The sequence below is a fragment of the Callorhinus ursinus genome, unplaced genomic scaffold, assembly GCF_003265705.2.
Source record: "Callorhinus ursinus isolate GAN/ISIS: 27379988/994484 unplaced genomic scaffold, GSC_fseal_2.0 scaffold3, whole genome shotgun sequence".
In the NCBI taxonomy this organism is placed as follows: Eukaryota; Metazoa; Chordata; class Mammalia; order Carnivora; family Otariidae; genus Callorhinus; species Callorhinus ursinus.
Window position 1 is genome coordinate 55,004,859 of NW_027397065.1, and position 23,760 is coordinate 55,028,618.

The window sequence follows — 23,760 nt, forward strand, 5'->3', positions numbered from 1 at the left end:
ACTTACAGGGTCTATCCAACAAGAAGATCTAACATTTGAAATGTCTATGCCCCTAACATGGGAGCAGCCAATTATAAAAGCCAATTAATAACAAATTCAAAGAAACACATGGACAACAATAGAATAATAGTAGGAGACTTTAACACCCCCTCACTGAAATGGACAGATCATCCAAGCAAAAGATCAGCAAGGAAATAAAGACTTTAAATGACACACTGGACCAAATGGACTTCACAGATATATTCAGAACATTCCATCCCAAAGTCACAGAATACACATTCTTCTCTAGTCCTCATGGAACATTCTCCAGAATAGATCACATCCTAGGTCACAAATCAGGTCTCAGCTGGTACCAAAAGATTGGGATCATTCCCTGCATATTTTCGGACCACAATGCTTTGAAACTAGAATTCAATCACAAGAGGAAAGTCGGAAAGAACTCAAATACATGGAGGCTAAAGAGCATCCTACTAAAGAATGAATGGGTCAACCAGGAAATTAAAGAAGAATTTTAAAAATTCATGGAAATGAATGAAAATGAAAACACAACTGTTCAAAATCTTTGGGATGCAGCAAAGGCGGTCCTAAGAGGAAAGTACATAGCAATACAAGCCTTTCTGAAGAAACAAGAAAGGTCTCAAATACATAACCTAACCCTACACCTAAAGGAGCTGGAGAAAGAACAGCAACTAAAGCCTACAGCCAGCAGGAAAAGAGAAATTATTAAAGATCAGAGCAGAAATCAATGAAATAGAAACCAAAAGAACAGTAGAACAGATCAAAGAAACTAGGAGCTGGTTCTTTGAAAGAATTAATAAGATTATTAATAAACCCTTGGCTAGACTTATCAAAAAGAAAAGAGAAAGGATCCAAATAAATAAAATCATGAATAACAGAGGAGAGATCACAACCAACACCAGAAAAATACAAACAATTATAAGAACATATTACAAGCAACTATATGCCAGGAAATTAGATAATCTGGAAGAAATGGATGCATTCCTAGAGATGTATAAACTACCAAAACTGAACCAGGAAGAAATAGAAAACCTGAACAGACCTAGAACCACTAAGGAAATTGAAGCAGTCATCAAAAATCTCAAAAAACAAGAGCCCAGGGCCAGTTGGCTTCCCAGGGGAATTCTACGAAACATTTAAAGAAGAATTAATACCTATTCTTCTGAAACTGTTCCAAAAAACAGAAATGGAAGGAAAACTTCCAACTCATTTTATGAGGTCAGCATTACCTTGATCCCCAAATCAGACAAAGATCCCATCAAAAAGGAGAATTACAGATCAATATCCCTGATGAACATGGATGCAAAAATTCTCACCAAAATACTAGCCAATAGGATCCAACAGTACATTAAAAGGATTATTCACCACAACCAAGTGGGATTTATTCCTGGGCTGCACGGTTGGTTCAACATCTGCAAATCAATCAGTGTGATACACTACATTAATAAAGAAATAACAAGAACCATACGATCCTCTCAAAAGATGCAGAAAAAGCATTTGACAAAGTACAGCATCCTTTCTTGATCAAAACTCTTCAGACTATAAGGATAGAGGGTACATACCTCAATATCTTAAAAGCCATCTATGAAAAACCCACAGCGAATATCATTCTCAATGGGGAAAACTGAGAGCTTTCCCCCTAAGGTCAGGAACACAGCAGGGATGTCACTCTCACCACTGCTATTCAACATAGTACTAGAAGTCCTAGCCCAAGCAATCAGACAACAAAAAGAAAAAAAAGGTATCCGAATCAGCAAAGAAGTCAAACTCTCACTCTTTGCAGATGATATGATACTTTATGTGGAAAACCCAAAAGACTCTACCCCAAAACTGCTAGAATTCATACAGGAATTCAGTAAAGTGGCAGGATATAAAATCAATGCACAGAAATTAGTGGCATTTCTATACACCAACAACAAGACAGAAGAAAGAGAAATTAAGGAGTCGATCCCATTCACAATTGCACCCCAAACCATAAGATACTTAGGAATAAATCTAACCAAAGAGGCAAAGAATCTGTACTCAGAAAATTATAAAATACTCATGAAAGAAATTGAGGAAGACACAAAGAAATAGAAAAATGTTCTATGCTCATGGATTGGAAGAACAAATATTGTGAAGATGTCAATGCTACCTAGAGCAATCTACACATTCAAAGCAATCCCCATCCAAATACCATCCACTTTTTTCAAAGAAATGGAACAAATAATCCTAAAATTTGTATGGAACCAGAAAAGACTCCAAATAGCCAAAGGAATCTTGAAAAAGAAAAGCAAAACTGGTGGCATCACAATTCCAGACTTCAAGCTCTATTACAAAGCCATAACCATCAAGACAGTATGGTACTGGCACAAAAACAGACACATAGATCAATGGAATGGAATAGAGAGCCCAGAAATGGACCCTCAACTCTATGGTCGACTAATCTTTGACAAAGCAGGGAAGAATGTCCAATGGAAAAAAGATGGTCTCTTCAACAAATGGTGTTGGGAAAATTGGACAGCCACATGTAGAAGAATGAAACTGGACCATTTCCTCACACCACACACAAAAATAGACTCAAAATGGTTGAAAGACCTCAATGTGAGACAGGAGTCCATCAAAATCCTAAAGGAGAACACAGACAGCAACTTCTTCGACCTCAGCCACAGCAACTTCTTCCTAGAAACATCCCCAAAGACCAGGGATGCAAGGACAAAAATGAACTATTGGGACCTCATCAAGATAAAAAGCTTTTGCACAGCAAAGGAAACAGTCAACAAAACCAAAAGACAACCGACAGAATGGGAGAAGATATTTGCAAATGACATATCAGATAAAGGGTTAGTATCCAAAATCTATAAAGAACTTATCAAACTCAACACCCAAAGAACAAACGATCCAATCAAGAAATGGGCAGAAGACATGACCAGACATTTTTCCAAAGAAGACATCCAAATGGCCAACAGACACATGAAAAAGTGCTCAACATCGCTCGGCATCAGGGAAATCCAAATCAAAACCTCAAGAGATACCACCTCACACCAGTCAGAATGGCTAAAATGAACAAGTCAGGAAACGACAGATGTTGGCGAGGATGCGGAGAAAGGAGAACCCTCCTACACTGTTGGTGGGAATGCAAGCTGGTGCAGCCACTCTGGAAAACAGTATGGAGGTTCCTCAAAAAGTTGAAAATAGAGCTACTGTACGACCCAGCAATTGCACTACTGAGTATTTACCCCAAAGATACAAATGTAGTGAATCAAAGGGGTACATGCACCCCAATGTTTATAGCAGCAATGTGCACAATAGCCAAACTATGGGAAGAGCCAAATGTCCATCAACAGATGAATGGATAAAGAAGATGTGGTATATATATATACACAGTGGAATATTACACAGCCATAAAAAAACCGAAATCTTGCCATTTGCAACGACATGGATGGAACTAGAAGGTATTTTGCTGAGTGAAATAAGTCAATCAGAGAAAGACAAGTATCATATGATCTCACTGATATGAGGAATTCTTAATCTCAGGAAACAAACTGAGGGTTGCTGGAGTGGTGGGGGGTGGGAGGGTTGGGGTGGCTGGGTGACAGACATTGGGGAGGGTATGTGCTATGGTGAGCGCTGTGAATTGTGTAAGACTGATGAATCACAGACCTGCACCTCTGAAACAAATAATACATTATATGTTTAAAAAAAAAGTAGATAGTAAGAAGGGAAAAATGAAGGGGTGGAAATCAGAGGGGGAGACAAACTATGAGAGACTATGGACTCTGAGAAACAAACTGAGGGTTCTAGAGGGGATGGGGTTGAGGGGATGGGTTAGCCTGGTGATGGGTATTAAGGAGGGCATGTATTGAATGGAGCACTGGGTGTTATGCACAAACAATGAATCATGGAACACTACATCAAAAACTAATGATGTAACGTATGGTGATTAACATAACATAATAAAATAAAATTAAAAAAAGGAATAGAATATTTTCATAGTTCTGAGTTACATATGCAAACATGTTTTTTACTCTGTATTAGTGTTTTCCTCTCATATGTTTCCTGAAGTGGTGTGATTTACTCTAATTTTTGTGGTAGAGGAAATGAAATATATTAAATCCATGAGGCATAATGTGAACCTTCTTTTTTTTTTTTAAGATTTTATTTATTTATTTGAGAGAGAGAGAGAATGAGAGATAGATAGCACGAGAGGGAAGAGGGTCAGAGGGAGAAGCAGACTCCCCGCCGAGCAGGGAGTCCGATGTGGGACTTGATCCCGGGACTCCAGGATCATGACCTGAGCCGAAGGCAGTCGCTTAACCAACTGAGCCACCCAGGCGCCCTAATGTGAACCTTCTATTCCCTGAATTTTTATGCAGTGCTTACTTTAAGGAAATTTATTATTATTTATTATCAATAAGTATAATTATATGCACTAGCAAAAAAAAAGGTGGAAGTTTGGACATTTATTTCTGACCAAAGAGTACAAATAATCTAGAAGAATAATCTTTGGTGATTCTTTTGAAATTTGAAGAAGATGAAAATGAAACCACTATCATGATGCCTAAAGAACTTTTAGATATGCCAACTGGACACCATAGAGTAGATACGTAAACATTAAAGATATACTGCCAATGTTGGACATTTTAAGGATGTGGAAAGAGAGGAACCCTCTTACACTGTTGGTGGGAATGAAAGCTGGTGTATCCACTCTGGAAAACAGTATGAGTTTCCTCAGGACATTAAAATAGAACTACCCTATGACTCAGCAACTGCACTACTGGGTATATACCCCAAAGATACAGATGTAGTGAAAAGAAGGAGCACATGCACCCCAATGTTCATAGCAGCAACATCCACGATAGTCAAACTGTGGAAGGAGCTGAGATGTCCTTCAAGGGATGAATGGATAAAGATATGGTTCATATATACAATGGAATATTACTCAGCCACGAGAAAAGGTGAATATCTACCATTTACATCGCCATGGATGGAACTGGAGGCTATTATGCTAAGTGAAATAAGCCAGTCAGAGAAACACAATTATCATATGGTTTCACTCATATGTGGAACATAAGGAATAGTGCAGAGGACAATAGGGGTGGGAGGGAAACTGAATGGGAAGAAATCAGAGAAGGAGACAAACCATATGAGACTCTTGACTCCAGGAAACAAACTGAGGGTTGTGGAAAGGGAGGCGGGTGGGGGGATGGGATAACTGGGTGATGGGCATTAAGGAAGGCATATGATGTGATGAGCACTGGGTGTTATACTGAACTGATGAGTCACTGAACATTATGTCAAAAACTAATGAGGTACTACACCTTGGCTAATTGATTTTAAATAAAATAAAATCTGTTGGAATTAATCAATGTCAATAAAGTGACATGTTACATAATTAAAAAAAAAGATACTACTTCACATTAGGATCATTATGACAGTCACAGGTGTTAGCAAGGATATGGAAAAATTAACACTCTCATAGATTGTAAAATGGTGAAGCCAGTTTAGAAAATAGGTATTTCTTCAAAAAAGTTAAGCATAGAGTTACCATGTGACTCAGCAATGCCCACTTCTTGTGTGTGTGTGTGTGTGTGTGTGTGTGTGTGTGTGGTGTACTCAAGAGAACTGAAAACATATAACCACACAAAAACCTGTACACAAATGTTCATAGTAGCACTATTCAGAATAATCAAACAATAGAAACAACTCAAATGTCCACCAATTGATAAATGGATAAATAAAATGTGCTATATCCATATATGGGGATATTATTTAGCCATAAAAAGGAATAAACTACTAACACATGATTCAACATGAGTAAATCTTGAGAACACTCTAACTGAAAGAATTTAGACACAAAAGGCCACATATTGTGTGATTCCATTTATATTGAGATGTCTAAAATAGGCAAATATATAAAAAAGGAAAAGTAGATTAGTAGTTGCCAGGGCCTGGAGGGATAGAAGAATCAAAAATGACTGCTAATATGTAAGGGGATTTTTTTTTTTAGGATGATGAAAATGTTCTAAAATTAGATAGTGGAGATGGTTGCACAACTGTGAATATATTAGAAACCACATGAATTGTATACTTTAAAAGAGTGAATTGTATGTTTCATAATAAAGGTATTATTAAAAAAATAATACTGTGCTAATAAACAACAGATGGGTTGAGATCAAGAAGCCTAGTCTACATGCACAGTAGTAGAATTAATGAACAGTAGTTTCTTCTTTAACTTTTGGTAAAACCAATTAGGCTATGTATCTATATTGGAGTATGAAGAATAATCAGTGACAATCACTGCTTGTTATGCTTTCCAGTAATGTGTAGAGATTTTAGAGCAGAATATCTTGACTGTAAACTGTAGTCTAAAATATTCTGCAGCAATTTGGCTGCAATGCATGTAGATGCAAGAAAAATGAAAAATAATACGTTCTTTCTTAATTCTCAACTTGTTGCATACAGAAGTTCTAGAGAGCTACATGAATTACTATGTTGACAACGATTACAAAGAGAAAAAACAAACTACCAGCCTTCTTTAAAATAAATACTGTTCGTTTAAATGTTAGTAGTTGGTTTATTTGGTTGAGGTACTGATTCAATAATATCTGCTAATTAGAACAATGTATTAAGCAACATAAAATTGACCCAGATTATCTGTTGATCACAACATTTTAAGGCACTTGTATGAAGTAGACAAGAAAACAAACAGAACAGAGTATATTCAGTGAGAAAGATCTCTAGATATGAACACAAGACCATGGGCAAGATGAGCATTACAGAGAAATGCTCTCTCCATTTGCTCTCAGCCCTGTCATTGAATCTGTGCTCGTTAACTATCTTAATAAAGTTAGATGTTCTAAAATTGAAAACAGGAAGAAATACTGGCAATAAAATCCCAACAAGTAAGCAACTTCTAGTGATCTCTAATTAACTCCTATTGCTTATTTTAAGAATTATTCCAACTCTTATTTATAAAACATTAAATGGAATTCAAAGTTGACAAAATGAAATAGACTTGAACTGACTCTATTCTTTAAGAGTTTTAAGGGATTTTCTTACAATGGTTAAAAAAAAAGGAAGTCTTGACTGTTCTTCATTCAAAACCTAATCAAGTCAGTAAATGAAGCAAGTCTAGTTGTATCCTAATGTTTAAAACACATGTATAATTATGAATGTACATGGAAGCACACACATGTAAACACACACACATTCTAGCGAATCATTCACAATATGATACTGGTCTATGCAGAAACACGCACTAAGGTTAAGAATGCTCACCTACTTCATTATATGTGACTCTGTAATATTTTATCATTTTGCTTCTTTTATTGACTTTACATTATAGATTCATAGGCATCTAAGAAATATTATCTTTCACCATTGTTTGCAAAGCTTTTAGTCTCAGGTCATGATCACAGGCTCCATGTTCAACAGGGAGTCTGCCTGAGATTCTCTCTCACTCTCTCTCTCCCTCTGCCCCTCTTCCCCACTTTGTCTCTCTCTCAAATAAATATTTTTTTGAAGATTTTTATTTATTTATTTGTCAGAGAGAGAGGAAGAGAGAGAGACCCCAAGCAGGGAGAGCAGCCGGTGGAGGGAGAAGCAGGCTCTCCGCTGAGCAGGGAGCCCGATGCAGGACTCGATCCCAGGACCCTGGGATCATGACCTGAGCTGAAGGCAGATGCTTAACCAACTGAGCCACCCAGGTGTCTCTCAAATAAATAAATCTTAAAAAATAAATAAATAAATTTAAGGAGTTATGACCTGTCATAAACATTCACAAAAAAAGATCTCAAGTGTCATTTATATGACATTTAATAATTATTGAGAATTGTTCCATTTATTTATTATATTTGATTTTCATAACTTCCCCATTAGGAAGGCTGGGTAGGTATCTCTATTTTACTTTATTTTTCAGAAATTCAGAGCCATACAATGAATGGAATTGCCAAAAGTGATACCTAACCCTGGAGGTTTTTTTTTTTTTTAATTCTGTATATCCACAATTTTTTAAAAATTCTGTATATCTGGGAACACTTTTAAAAGAATTTTTAGAGAATTTATGTTAAGCTGGTATTTTAATTCTTGTCTGTTTGTAGTAAATACACACAAAATATTCAAATAAATCTCTGGGACACATCTGTTTCCTGTTCATTGTGCACATCATGTTATAAGCTTTTGGAATGAAAAGTGGCATTTAAAAACCTCAAGAAATGACAATAGCAGTGATGATGTTTTTCAGCTCTTACTGATAATGTGGGAACTGATTATTTATCTCAAAAGGTTTTTATAAAATAAAGCAAACCTTGGAACATATTCAGTTAGAAAATAAACCTTGAAATGATAAATCTTGAAACCAAGAGCGATAAAGAAGAGTTTCAAGAAAGAACTCAGTGATTTTTAAACATGCTAACATTTCTTAAATGCTTTTGTTAATTCTATGATGTTGTCATAAGTTGATGCCTGTGTGTAATACATATTATTCTATCTTTAAGGTAACACAGGTGGTTGAAGCACCAGAACATATTTTTACCTAAATAGTTAGACAGCTTTTAAATAGTCATATTTTGGGCAGGTTACTAACTTTTGATTTGGAAAAGAATTTATTATAGTTTGCCTTGGTTCTTAATTTGCTATATTAATAAATCTTAGTTTAGACCTTAAAAATATAAGTGATTTGAGAATTAGAAATTCTTTGATGAGAAAACGTATCTAACTTTACCTTATTTGAAGTAGAATCTATTATTTAAACATACATCAGACATCAAGAACTAAAAAAAAAATTGTACTAAGGCAAGAAGAAATTGCCTCCTTCTTCTTTCCTCTCCCTTACTTCGATTTCTTACCTCCTCCAAAGGAAGTTTCTGTAGTCTGGTTATTTTCTGTAGAAATCAAGCATCCCTCACTAGGAATGAGGCCTCTCTGGTCACATATATAAATATATGTATGTATGTATGTATGTATGTGTATGCATGTATTTATGACCCATTCTGTCAGCATGACCCAGCAGATAATAGAAGTTAGAGCCAGCTGGGAGTTCAAATACAATTCATTAGAGGGTCTGTTTACAGAGATGCAGTTATGGCTGGGGGAACCAGCAAGGAATGTGGAACCATGAACTATTCCCACTCTTAGGCCTCCAGGTACAAAGGAAGGAGATGGCATTACCAGGAGATGACATTTTCAAGAGTCTTGGAAGGGAGTGGGTGTCCAAAAGAAGCTGTCTTTGTAGAAGGAGGCAGCCAGTAGTGTGGATGGGTGTGAGGAGAGAGCCTAGGATGAGAGATAGCCAGGAAGGGCAGCAGGAGACATTTACCTTCTCCTTTCTTGTGCTTTCTCCAACATCCTGCCTGAGGCTCCTATTGGCCTAACTCTCTAGAGGGCAAGGGGACATAGGTAGTGCCATCCATAGGGGTCAGTCTCCCCTGGGACACACAGAAAAGTGGAAAAGGGCAAAGAATGGATCTGGGGATGGGTAGCAAATGGAGAATAACCAACCACCATCTCCAGTGTTTCATTTTATTAGTCTGACTGCCTAACTTGCTAGCTGAACTGACCTCTCACAACTTTGTGCTCTTACTTAAGTAAGCATTTCTTCCACAAAGGCTGGTGCAATGAATTATCTGTGGGGCCACCTGACTATAGTAGGTAAGGCCTCCCTTTGCCCCTGCTCTCAAGCCCTAGGCTCCAAATTATTGGTGGTGGTGCTTTGGGGTAATGAATTTTCTAATAGGTCCCTCTAATTTTAGGCTTTCCATGCCTCAGAGTTAATTTATGAGGATGAATCAAAGTCAGGGCCATAATCTTGAAACAGAGTTCCTGGGGGCTCTTATATAGAGTTTGATTTTCTCTGATGGGCTACAGCCCTCTCATATAATTTCAAGTAGATTAGGACTTTGATTATCATATTGGCCCGTACCTCGAGACTGATAGCAGTTCCTCAGAGGTTCCCAGGGACTTTGGTTGTGCTCAAAGCACCAGAAGGCATATTCCAGTTAGATAAAAATATAGAGACTAGAAGGACCCTTGTCCAAAACTCTGAAATATTGTTTCTATAAAATAAAAATGTTGTGAAACCAAATTCAATAGTCTTGTTTAACACTGGAGGTTCAGACCATATACACTCCTCAATCTTGTGAAAATAATATATTTGAAATAAACTTTTCTGTGTTACGTTTGTGTGCAGCTCTGGTTCTAATTTTAGGAAAGAAAACTTCTTGCGAAAAGGCACTGGAATCACCCTTAAAAATGCATCTGTCTGATATCACATAAACATGAACTAATATGAAGATAATTAAATATTATTAATGAATCTTATTTCCCCATGTTTTAAAGGTTGTTTAAAGTCACTTCTCTAGGAAGTCAGGGAGAAAATTGTGGCCAACACATGGAATTAACTGACACATTCTACTGAATGACACCATTAATCCAATGAGACTCTAGAAGAATTAAATAGTTTCAAAATATGAAGACAATTATGACCAGTACTATGATTGCTATTACTGCAAAAATGTCCTTCTGTAGTCTTTCCCTTATGTCAAAAATACAGTGATAAAGTTGAAGAGGAAAATACAAGAAGAGAATGCTTTAAAAGAAAATTTGAAACTTACAAATAAAGGGAATAAAGATATTAGATTGTTCTGCTATTGAATAAGCCACCCTTGAGATTCTGCTGCTCAAAAGTGATCTGGTCTATCAAGGTTTACATAGGGAAGGATCACAAAATCTCAGCTGAAACCCTCTTGTTTTTAAATTCAGATTTTTATTGGCTCATTTCTCAACACAAACTGAGAGGCCTTTTAAGTGCTAGAGTAGGGAAAGTGTTGAGGACATAGAGAGTAAGGGAGGGGACATGTTAGGGGGAGATCTGGTTGGTTAGCAGACAAATCAAGGGAAGTGAGAGAGATCAGTGCTACCTAACAGCCCCACAACCTGCTCTCTCATAGCACAAAATACTGTAGAAAAAAACGAGCATGTTTTCTAAGCAGCTGAACAAGCGCGGTCATGAAATGTTCACATGCAGGAATAGGAATCTGGGGCTACTGTTTCAATTGTGAAAAATCTGGGGGTGGACAAAGAGAATAAAAATCTGTGCTTTTGTTTTATTTTGAGGATGCTGATAAAAAGCTAAATTACCCATAGAAGAACACAGCAGTCAGAGGGTCGGGGCAGAAATCTGGTGACAGAGAGAGGCTGGTAGTAGAAGAGTTTCTTTATTTAAATTTAGTTTGCAACTACAATATAAAACTGATTATACATCTCAATAATCTGTTTATCAGTAGGACCTGTCACATCTATTAAAAAAGATATTTATTATTCAGAAACTTATAAGAAGTCTTCAGAAATTAGCAGAGAGTATATGAGAAGCTTGTGCTTTAATTTCATGATTCAGTGGTTTAATAAATACTTACAAAGCACCTACTACATGCAAATCATTATAAACCAATATAAAATATTTGCCACGTAATATTATTTTTTTTCTGCATTCCAGAACATTTAATTGGATATGAGTCTCTCATGCTGTGTGTGTGTGTGTGTGTGTGTGTGTGTGTGTGTGTGTTTTAGATGTTTTGTTTATAAAAATGGAAGGACTTATCAATGTGTTTTATAAAGATAAATTTTCTAGAAAAAAGCCATGACCTGCTGAAAAACTTTTGGACAGCCACACAGTAACACAAAAAGTCAGCCTTGTAAACAAGGATTTCTGGAAGTTTGATTTATAAGGTCCTCCACCCATTTTCCTGTCACACAGGATATAACGGCTTTTGTTGAAATGCAGTGTGACACTAAATAACTGGCAGTTACTGACTGTGTTGCTTATTACTTGGATCACTCAATAGAGCTACATTTACAGGAAATCCAATAGCTTTTAATAGATATGCTGTATTGCTATCAAATAATAAATACAATTAAGTTTTTGTTATTAAACTATTTAGGCATGGAGACTAATATTTCATCCATGTCAAGGATGGCTTTATTTTTAAAGAATTCTGTATTCATAGTCTAGGTGCATAGTTAATCACTTTCTATGAATCAGAATTAAGATCCATGATCCTGTTTTATTTAATCATTGCCTCTTAACATAGGTTCTGCTATGAGCTGTCATTTAACAGTGGACCTTCTTCAGGTTTGTTGATGACTTAGTGGGAGTGCAACAATACATTTTAATCTAATAGCTTACTCAAGTCACATTTGGTTGTTATTTTATAGAATTTTGTATTCAGAACCAAGATTTTACATGCTGTTGGTGAATATATCTACTGTATTATGTGTTATGATGGACTTTTGTTTTTTGGACCATAAGTTACCAAAAATATTTAATCATATCTATTCTCCTGTTTTGACTGAGTCCACAATTGTAGGGCAGGTTTGGGTACAGATTTAGGATAATTTAACTTTATGTGCTATATTCATTGAACACTATTCTTTTAGCTAAGTGACTGCTATTCTCAGGTAGGAAGGTTTGTACATATATCCATCCATCCATTCATTCATTCATTCATTTAACCTTCAGAATTTATTGAGCACCTACTATATGGCAACTCATTTTTAGGTAGTAAATAAGATAGATATAGTCTCTGCCACCATGACACTTATCATTTGTTGGAAGGAGATAAACAATAAACAATAAATGGATAAATAAGAAAACATGTCATATAGTAATAAATATTACACAAATAATTATAATAGAGTGGCTACTTTTCATTTGGATAGTCAGAAAAGACCTGAGAAAATGACAGTTAATGTGTTTTTTGAATGAAGGCTGCCTTGCGAAGTTCACATAGGTATCATCTAACTTTATATGAAAAGCAAAGTCAAAAGTAAACTTAAATCAGATAAAATCTTTTTGAGTCACAAATTTTTCCTTTTCCATTCCTGCATGGATATACACACCTTTGGTCAATATACACACCTCTGGTGAATGTGTGCAGATACGGAACAAAAATGATATTGGAAAAAATACACCCAGAAGTAAGCTGCATTAAAGGTGAGTTATTTGCAGAGGTGGATATAAAGAATGAGCCATGGCATGAAAACATGGAGGTTGTAGAAAGAAGGAGAACATGGGAACAACAAGAAAATTAAACAGCAATTTCCTTTTATCTTCCATCTCTCTACCTACTGGGCCTAGAGATACAAAGGATCAGCAAAAGGATGCCCTGAGTACCATGGGCTATCTGTGTAGGGAGAGGAGGGGACTGCTAAGAGATTCAAGTCATTTGCATCCATGATTAGTAGCATCACTTTATTCAGAATCTAACACTACATTTTACATTATAAAAAAGTAACTTTAGCCTTTTTTTTCTTTCCGGGGCGCGCGGCGGCAAAATGGTGGTGCAAATTTCCAAGAAGAGGAAGTTTGTCGCTGATGGCATCTTCAAAGCTGAACTGAATGAGTTCTTCACTCGGGAGCTGGCTGAAGATGGCTACTCCGGGGTTGAGGTCTGAGTTACACCAACCAGGACAGAAATCATTATCTTGGCCACCAGGACGCAGAATGGTCTTGGTGAGAAGGGCCGGCGGATCCCGGAATTGACTGCTGTGGTTCAGAAGAGGTTTCGTTTCCCTGAGGGCAGTGTAGCGCTTTGCGCCGAAAGGGTGGCCGCAAGAGGTCTGTGTGCTATTGCCCAGGCAGAATCTCTGCGTTACAAACTCCTAGAAGGCCTTGCTGTGCGGGAGGGCCTGCTATCGTGTACTGCGGTTCATCATGGAGAGTGGGGCCAAAGGCTGTGAGGTCGTGGTATCGGGGAAACTCCGAGGACAGAGGGCTAAATCCATGAAGTTTGTGGATGGCCTGATGATTCACAGTGGGGACCCTGTTAACTACGTTGACACTGCTGTGCGCCATGTTCTGCTCAGACAGGGTGTGCTGGGCATCAAAGTGAAGATCATGCCTCCCTGGGACCCAAGTGGTAAGATTGGCCCTAAGAAGCCCCCTGCCGGATCATGTGAGCATTGTGGAACCCAAAGATGAGATACTGCCCACCACTCCCATCGCGTAACAGAAAGGTGGGAAGCCAGAGCCGTCTGCTATGCCGCAGCCAGTACCCACAGCATAACAGGGTCTCTTTGGCAGCTGGATCTGGAGACTGGATTTTAATCTGTAAAGACCTTTAATAAAATCTTTGAGAAAGAAAAAAAAAGTAACTTTAAAAGGTCAAATTAATTATGTGTAGCTAAGAGTTAATCTTTAAACCACAAGAATAGCAACAATCTAGTTATATATATCCTGACTCCCTTCATAATAGATTATTTTTTGGGGGGGGGAGTATTAGTACTTATATGAAAATACCAGTTTCTTTTTCAAACTGTGGCTTCTCTATCTTTTGTATTAGTCTAAATGTGGAGTCCCAAGCCCTGTAAGGATGCATTTTTTATCTCAGATTTGTATCTAAATGGATCTTTATAATTGGACAAGATAAAATTGTGTGAACAAATTTGATTATTACATGGAATGCCTAAGACTCAATTAAGAAAATCTATGAACCAACTTGTTTCCAATTTCTTGTTTGTGGTACATAAACTGAAGTTGCAGAAAAATTAACCAGGTGAAGTTGGGTTGTGCTCAGAGTTCAGCATCACACCAGAGAGAATTCAAAACACTACTGTGAAGTGTTCACACAAAAAAATATGTCTGGTCTTTAGAAATGGGAGTGTGGAATTCATTAATATTTTGAGAATGTGTGGGTTCAATTTAAAATGTCTGTTTATGAGGATTACCTTTAATCTAGCCTTTCCTAGAAGAAAGGGGGAAGCGAAAGACTGCATTATCTTGAACGGAAAAAAATCTTGTGATACAAGATTTTAAGACTGTGCTACACTGAGAGTGATAGGTAGCAGAGCATCTTGGTGTGTTTTTATTGAATGTCATCATGTTTTGTTGTTGAAATTACCAATCTGTTCTCAGGAAATACTTACTTTAATAGCCTTTATTGTGCCCCTTTTGAAAAAATAAATTATGCAAATTAGACAATAAATAAATCTCATAAAAATTAGACAAGTAAATTATACAAATTACATAGTAAATAAAAATAAAAACAATAGTCTTGTCATTAAGTGATAACCTGTTAGTAATGTTTAGAGCCTTTAAAACAGATTTTGATGCCTGTGTGTACACATGAATATTTATAAAACTGTGACCATGCTATGCATACCATATTCTTATAATCTATTTTTCTTATGTAATTTCTCTAAGTAATCTATTTTTTATGAACATATTTTCACACCATTGAATACACTGAAATCATCATCTTTAATTACTATATTTTAGGGGCACCTGGGTGGCTCAGTGGGATAAGTGTCCAACTTGATTTCGGCTCAGGTCATGATCTCAGGGTTGTGAGATCGAGTCCAGTGTCAGGCTCCTCGCTCAGCGCAGAGTCTGCTTGATTCTCTCCCTCTCCCTCTGCTCCTCCCCCTGCTCTCTCTTGCTCTCTAAAATAAATAAATAAAATCTTTAAAAATTACTACATTTTATTGCCTGAAATGAAATACACATCCTCTTCCATTAGTCACTTAAGTCATTTTCAATTTTTGTTATTAAAAATAATGTTCTAATGGACCTAATCAGGGGTAAGCAGTGCAATAAAAGTACACATGATGGAGGCTCAACCCAGTCTAGAAGGTCAGTGAAAACTTCTCAGAAGCTTAAACCTCTAAGCTGACATATAAATGCTGAGACCTGAGAAAAATCATCCGTAAGTGATGAAGAAAGATACAACCTAGGTTGAACATGCTTTCTCTTTATTTTTAATATTTAATCATTAAATTAGTAGAACATTCTTTAAATGCTTTCTTGTTCTCCCTGTCCTTCAGAATTCAGAAATATGTTATTTTACTCTTTTCTTTCTTTTTCTCTTCTCTCTCTCAGCCATATTAATAACAATGTAGTTATTTGTATAGGTACAATAAAAATGGTCTTCCTTTTCTTAGGATATAATTGAACAAACTGATTATACAACCAAATTTCTTGCATTTTCTGGAGTCCCATATATGAGAATAGTCTCATTTACTAAGGCATAGCAAGTTCATCATTAATGAATAAGGATTATACTACATTTGTGGAATCAATGCCTATAAAGCCCTACCAGGAAACTGGTCAGATATCTGTTCTATGGCTGACAAAATTAGCCTTAGAGGTGATAAATGAGATCACTTTTTATCATCCCAGGAACCCTGCAGATTTGGGGTATCTTAAAAACAGAAAAGTCAATTGACATTTACCTCATCTTTGCTCTTTAGAATCTTAAAGTCCATTCCCAAGTCTTCTCCAAAGAGCCTCATGAAATGACTGTGGATTATAGGAATTATAAACTATGCCCCTTGAGCTGGGCCCAGTGGTTAGGAGAACCCAAGGAATAGTAAAGACCAAAAGATAAAATAGTAAAGAAACTCACAAGATGAAAACTAAACATTATGATTTAAGCTAGAGACAGGAAAAATAGTAAAGATTAAGTAAGGATCCAACATAGAAGATAAATTTCTACATCATTACACAGTTGTGGAGAGGGCCATGTCATGAGCCAGAGAAAATACAGAGAAATCAGAATTCCTAGGTCACACATAGCAACGTACAAGTTGAGCTGGTTTTAAAATAGTGTTTCTGCTGTCACTTTAGTCATGAATCAAGTTGGGTTTGTGGGCAAAGTTGTATTAATTATTTGTTTATTTTAGGTTGCTTAGGATTTTATCAACTGGCTTTGTATAGGTTATAGGAAATTGTCAGCATATGAGGTATCGCTTTTGTCTGTTGCTTCTATTTTGGGTGAGGTTAGGTAGTGACATTATACTGTGGCAAATAAGAATTGCAGGATGCAAGAAACTGCTCCACAAAAGCTTGTGGGAAATAAGAGGAGCTAGAAGCTGCAAAGAAATATTCTAAGGCAGATCAACTGTGGCCACCTGACTCCCTGTGCAGAATGAAAATTTTAGCAATATTTTAAGAAGAGGATAATGAAATAAATATTTGCCAGCAAAAAGCTGACAGGCTTGATCAAAGAGATGATGGAGATGAAAAGAGATGATGAAAAGATGTGATGAAAGAGACCAAAGAAGCTTTCATAGGTTTATTCATGTTTCAAAAGCATGTTAGTAGGCCTAGTGTCCACATTCATCAGGCAAGTATTGCTGTGAGTTTTCCAAGTTGGGTTCATGTCAGGCCATGACAAAGGAAATAACCAATGTTATAGTTTTTATACTCCTGACCATACCTTTAGAGTGTATGCAGGAATTACAAGCAAAATATAGACAACTTGCTTATTTTTTGTGCAGTCAGCTGGATAGGAGGTGAAAATGTGTTGAAGAGAATTTAAACTATATTGATATCATGGAATTTTTGGAGTTAAGGAGATTTTTAAGAACCAACTTGTCAGACCCCTCAGGGATCACAGTATTACCAGTAGTTTCTTAACTGATATTAGAAGATAACAACATAAATTGAACTTAATCATAAGGAAACACCAAACAAGATAAAGACAAATCTACTTTCTTTAAGGAAGTAAAATATTCAGCCTCAAACCAGACTTGTGAGTTGAGTAAATGGAGATTAATTTCTTTTTTTTTTTAATCTGTCCTAACTTTCCTAGAGTCATAGATTGCCCAGATTTACAGATATGTTGGTGTAAATGAAGGTCCAATTCCAGAGGAAGTTCTTAAGTATTTACAATAATATGAAACCACACTTTAAGTTTTGGCAGAAGTCCTTGGAAGATAAACCTCAAGGTCTTTCTAGATAATAACAAATCTGGTGTACTTACATGCCTCAATAGCCAAAGTAACTGATGAAACTGTAAGTGATTTTCTCTCAACAAGTTGACACACAAATCCTAGAATTCTGGAGATGTACACATAAATCTTAAAACTAGTAAAATTAAAAAAATAAAATAAACCTAGTAAAATATTTAGCTCTGTGACCAAAGTGGGCAAACACAGCATAAACTACCAAAATACATCTGAAAATCACCATGGACGATGTTAACGTAGATTTAGAATTGGGATGAGCCCCCCCCAAAAAGTTCTTTAACATTCGTTAAATGCCAACACTGTGTTCTCACTACTTGGTTAAAATTGACCAGTTAGTAGCACTGGGTCAATTAAGAAAAAACCTTTTGTATTTAAGAAATGTGTTAAGCCATTTCTGGGTTACTTTGGCTTGTTTTGCTCATTTATTGGGTTATATTTTAACACTGTTATCATTAAAGAACTCATGAAGCCCACTCCTGTGGATTTCTGGTCATAGGACCTGCTATAGAAAACTGTGTGGAACAAGGGGCCATTGAGTAGGAGGAGTTGCTTGGCATAAGACAGTTCCCTAAGATGTAAAAAAAGTAAATGAGGCTCTTTTGAATATAACAACATAACCTAATTTGGGCTAATATTTATACTCAGAAAGAAAACAATCACCTGACCAGAGAGGCAGTTTTAGGGAATACTAATACCTTTTCTTAAGGGCCCACATGGTCTCATCTTAACTCTCTGTTTCTCTTTGGCTGTCTCTTCTATTCTCATTATTATCTGGCCCAACTCATAAAAATTTAGAAATTGAAATTTTACAAATATAAAATTAAAAATCTTTTAAAAACCAAACATCTGAAAAAGAGCACGTCTGGTTGTTTTACTGAAAAGCCAGACTACTTCATGGCTCAGAAGCTAATCCACATTGCAGTGTTCTTGGGCTAAGTACCCAGGAATGTCCCCAAGAATGACTACTTCTCTGCAAAGGACAGCTTAGAGCTATTTTATTGAACATGCATTTTATGGATGTTTGTGTGTGTTTATGAGGTGGGTTAGTGGTGACCAAGGAAGTTTCTGAGACATTAGGCATGACACATATGTCTACTATGGGTTAGCAGTCTTAGTAATAAATATTCTTCAGAAGAAAAAACAAACAGGAAACTAGTGGGTTTCAGTTACTATCTATGAAGTGAGTTAGTAATCATGACTATAAAACAGAAATCACAAACTCAAAGAAGGCCATGGACTGGAGTATGAAAGAAATCCACCTTAAGTTGTTTTCCACAGATACACATCGTGTGCATTTTTAAAACATATAGGAATATTCTTCATTTCCTCAAAATAAATGTGATTCTTCTAATTTTTTCCCTTGAATTCATTACATCTCATTATTGTTCTCATTTTTGATGGTGACATGGGGACAGAAATATTTAGCTATAATAAAATAAAAATGCAGATCGAATTAGATGATAAATGAAAGTTGACTTGTGTTGGTGAAAGGGTGGAGAGATTTGGGGTGAACAGGAAACTCTAGTTTGTATAAAGGGATTCATGCTATGTAGATTTCATTATTGCTATTCAAGAATATGGGCTTAGTGTAGCAATATCTTCCAGTGTTTTAAAAGAAGTCAGAAATTCAGAATATTTAAAGATCAGAAATCATTTGATTTTTATATGTTGGCTTCCCCCTTTCCCCCTTCTAATTCTTCAGTGGAAATTCTTCAAGGAAAACCTATTTGGGGGCTGGAAACCATCCACAGTCTCCAGCTTATTACCATGTCTGGAAGAAGATGAGGTAAAAATCTCCCTTTCTTTTTATTTTCAAGTAGTTTAGTAACTTTCTTTCTTTTAAAAAAATCGTGATTAGAAAAATGGGCTTGTTTGGGGATAGAAAGGGAGCTGGGTGCCAGGGGACCTCTGCCCTACTCAACAAACAGACTTTTGGGTAGATATTCCCCACATAATAAAGTAAATTTTGAGAACTTTAAAAAAAAGTGGTTTGAATCCTTGAGAGTTGGAATAAAGAAGAAAGAGATAAGCAGAAAAGATTTATCCAATATCTATTTTGTCACTAACTATGTGACTTTGGGCAAGTCATTTCTCTTGTGTGTAAATTACTGAATCTGTGGAATTAAAGTACTAGACTAGATCACAAGTTCTCAAACTTGCTTGAAATTAGAGAATTTGCAATTAAAATTCCAGTCGATTTTTAATTTATCAAACTAGGAGAGATTGTACTAGTGGAAAATATCGTTAGATAGAAGCAAAATATAATCACAACCATTTGCATGTGGCATGATAAATCAAGCTGTTGCAATGACGATTTCTGGGTTTTTATATTTTTATCTATTTGCTTCTTGCTTCTTGACTTTTGACATCTCTTGGTACTTGTTAGTTGATAAGTGACTGTGGTGCCAATATTTTAAGAGAGATCATAAGAAAAAATTTAATTGAGAATATTATCTCTATCAACTTTCTGTTTTTGCAAATTGGGAAAAAATACTGCATTATTCAATTTTATGGTGGGAAATCTTGGTCTAGCCATTGTGGGAACATACTTTAGGACACTAGAGTAGGTTCCCTAAGGCCCCTTCCAGCTGTAACATTCCATGCATCTACGTTTTTCAAACGTGGCCAAATAAGATCTTAGTTGGAGAGAAATTTAAAAATGACATATAGCTGTGGGCTACTTTCTGCTCATTGAAACTGAGAAAACAGATATTTGAGGACAAGTGAAATAGTTTAAATGCATGCAAACTCTGTTCCAACAATAAACTTTTAGGGGTTTGTCAAGTTTGCCTTTAATCAGATCTCCATCCGGAAAGCTCCATTAATTCATTTTATTAATTTATTTCAGTGGCTACTGCCTACTAGGACATTTTCTACATGCTGGGGATATAGCAATGAACAAAACTGAAGAAAATTCCTGTCTTAAGGAAGCTACATTGATGGAAAGAAATATGAAATAAAATGCTAAAAATAGTATATTAGTGATAAGTTTTATGGAGAAAAAGGAAGCATAAATAGAGAAAAAAGTGCATAGTAGGAGCTGTAGTGGGGGGAGCAAATTTAAGATAAGGTAATCAGGAAAGGCTTCACTGTGCAGATGACTTTTGAGCAAAGATGGGAAGAAGGTCTGTGCGGGAATCCATGGTAAGAAAGTTAAGAGTCTAAGGGCCCTGAGCAAGGAGCATCCCTGTCATGTTCAGAAATCCAGTCTGTTTGGAGTGGACTGACCGAGGCTGAGAGCAGTAAAAGGTGAGATCAAGTAATGTAAGGACTTACAGGCCATTTAGAAAATTTGGCTTTTATTCAGAGATGGAAAACCAGTGGAGGATTTTGAGTACAGTGGCATCATCTGACTTATTTTTTAAATATATGCTTTTCTGAGGTAAGAGTAAAACAGGGCAAGAGTGAAACGGAAATGAGTGGTAACCAGGCAACTGCAATAATCTGGCTGAGAGGATGGTGGCTCTGACTAATACGGAGGTGAGAGAGATGGTGAGATTCTCGGTATGTTTTAAAGATAGGGCCAATAGCATCAGATGTGTACTGTGAGACAGAGAGGAGTCTAGTATGACTCCAAAGTCATCAAAGACAAGTTCTTCCTTACTTGCAAATATTCCTATCTAAAACCCAACAGCTTGTGATTAAAATACAGTACATTCCTTAAAGTTTATTGTCAATTGCTCATTTTCTTCCCTCCTTTCAGAGGATGACAAGATCATTAAAGCCAGGACTGGGACCCACATCAAGATCATCTATAACCTGTTGTCTTGCAAGGGGGCTACTATATATTATAAGCCCACTACCCTCATTTGGTCCATGATATTCTCTCTGCTTTGTACTATCCTTGCATAGGATTTTCCATCTGGTCCACTGAGCTCATCCATCAGTACTTCTACCAACTGGTATGCTTTATGCTCCTGGGTCCAATGCTTGTCATTCTATTTGTCACTGAGTCATTGTTTTTAGTTATTTATGACAGCATCTTATCAAGAGCAAGTCTACCAACACCCAAGGCATGGGTGATGGCGGGAATTGGCTCTGTGAGAAATGAACAGGTAAAACTCTAAGTGCTTAACAATGTTAGGTATTTATTATTATTGTTACTAATTGCTATTATTATTATAGATATTTATTCAAGGAGTAGTATATTCCTGTTCTGTATACCTGCACTGTTCATTGTGGTAGCCACTGTTCATTTACATGTAACTCTGTAAATTTAAATTAAAGTTAATTAAAATTAAATAAAATGAAAAATTCAGTTCCTTAGTCCCAGCCGTATTTAAATTACTCTTTATGTGGCTAGTTACTATTGTATTGGACACTGCAGAATGGGGAAATTTACATTATTGTAGACAGTTCTATTGGTGAGTACAGTTTTAGAGAATGCTTCCTATCTTACTACTGATTACAGAGGAGAGGAAGTGGGTAGGACGTCACTATACCATCCAGATGAATTGTCCTTCCTAACCTACTTGGAAATATTTGGGGATTGTTTACACTAATGACTATACCCTAGGGGTCTAAGGGTTTTCAGATTACTTTTGTTCCTTGATACATCTTTTAGAGGCAATGAGTACAGTTACAATATTGTATGCATATGTTTACCCTGGAAATCAAGAACCTCTTACCACAAAACTTTGAGGTATTTGTACATGAAGTACAAGTTTTTGGCCTGGTGCAATTCTTAGAATTTTTCAAATGACCTTTGCTTGAACTTAAAAAGTTAATGTACATTTTAAAGGAAATGGAATCCCACATGTTTTTATTTATGTTTGTTTTTCCAGCTTCTGGTTTGGAGAGGACTTGTGTCTGAAAAATCTTTGGGGATTTTCAAATGAGGATTAGTATTAATTTTTCCCTCCAAAATAGGAAGTTAGGTTTGGTCATGGGTAAATGATCACAAAATCTCAAATGTTTTAGTTTGCCTTCAAAGCTCAGATTTATTGATTCAGGGTGGGTGTCAAACTTGGCAAGAGATGTTCTTGCATTCATGGGACTTAGTCTATTAATGAATTATTTTCAAAAGATAAAGGGAAAGGTTGGATGATTTACATTAAAAACATTAAATTGTGAATTATAATGCAAACTGAAAACCATACACTCTGTTGAGACCCTTTACAAAGGAGTAAGTGAACTTGGCAAACCTGCTGCCAGTTGTCTTTTTGGAGATGCTGTACTGAACTGCAAGCCAGTGCCAACCCACTTTAGGATAACATCTGAAACCCTTCAGAACTTTGTTAAGTAGCCCAGTCAGATAGTCATGGCTAGCACAGGGCATCTCATTACCCTACTGCTCTGGCCACAATTAATAGGCCTACATCAGCCCAAAAGTTGGCTAATAATCTGTGAGATATCCAGGCATATAGCACTCACCCCTTGTACTAGATGATACTGGGCCAAGAATACCAGATCCAAAAAATAGTAATAAAAATTAGTGATACTATACATTGTGATCTTGACTCACACCAAGTACTATGGCAAAAGTTTAACAAAGTTATACCTAATGTGTACAACAACTCTTCATGATAAAGATTAATATTCCCATTTTTAGTTGAGTAAACTGAAGCTCAGTTTCCTGGAAATAATGCCTAGAAGCAGGATCACAGAATTTTCTGACTCCAATGCCAGATCTCTTTTTAATAGATTATACTGTTCTCTCCTTTTTCTTTGAGTTTGAATTTAAAACCTATAGAAAGTGTTATTTGGATAATAGCAAAGGAGAGAGAAACAGAGACGAGGTATATCTGAGTCATCATGTGGGGGTGAAAAAGCTAATAGGGTAGCTGGAAGAGTTTTAGTCATCGTAAGGCCTGGTTGTAGATATACAGCAGTATCTTGGATATGTCCTCCAGTATGTTTGGCCATAGGACCGGTGAAAGTATTTGTTGTTGTTTATCTCTGCATCCCCTTTTGATAAATCCATTCACTGGGGAATATTGCTGCTGGGCCTTTAAAACTGAAATCTCCTACCTGTTTAATGATCATAATTCATTGTACCATTGTGAGTTCTAACTTAAA

General features: G+C 36.4%; 1 pseudogene; it reads left to right on the plus strand.

Moving 5' to 3' along the window:
* Positions 1-13,302: 13,302 nt before the first annotated feature.
* Positions 13,303-14,144, plus strand: LOC112820227 (small ribosomal subunit protein uS3-like; annotated as a pseudogene).
* Positions 14,145-23,760: the final 9,616 nt, after the last annotated feature.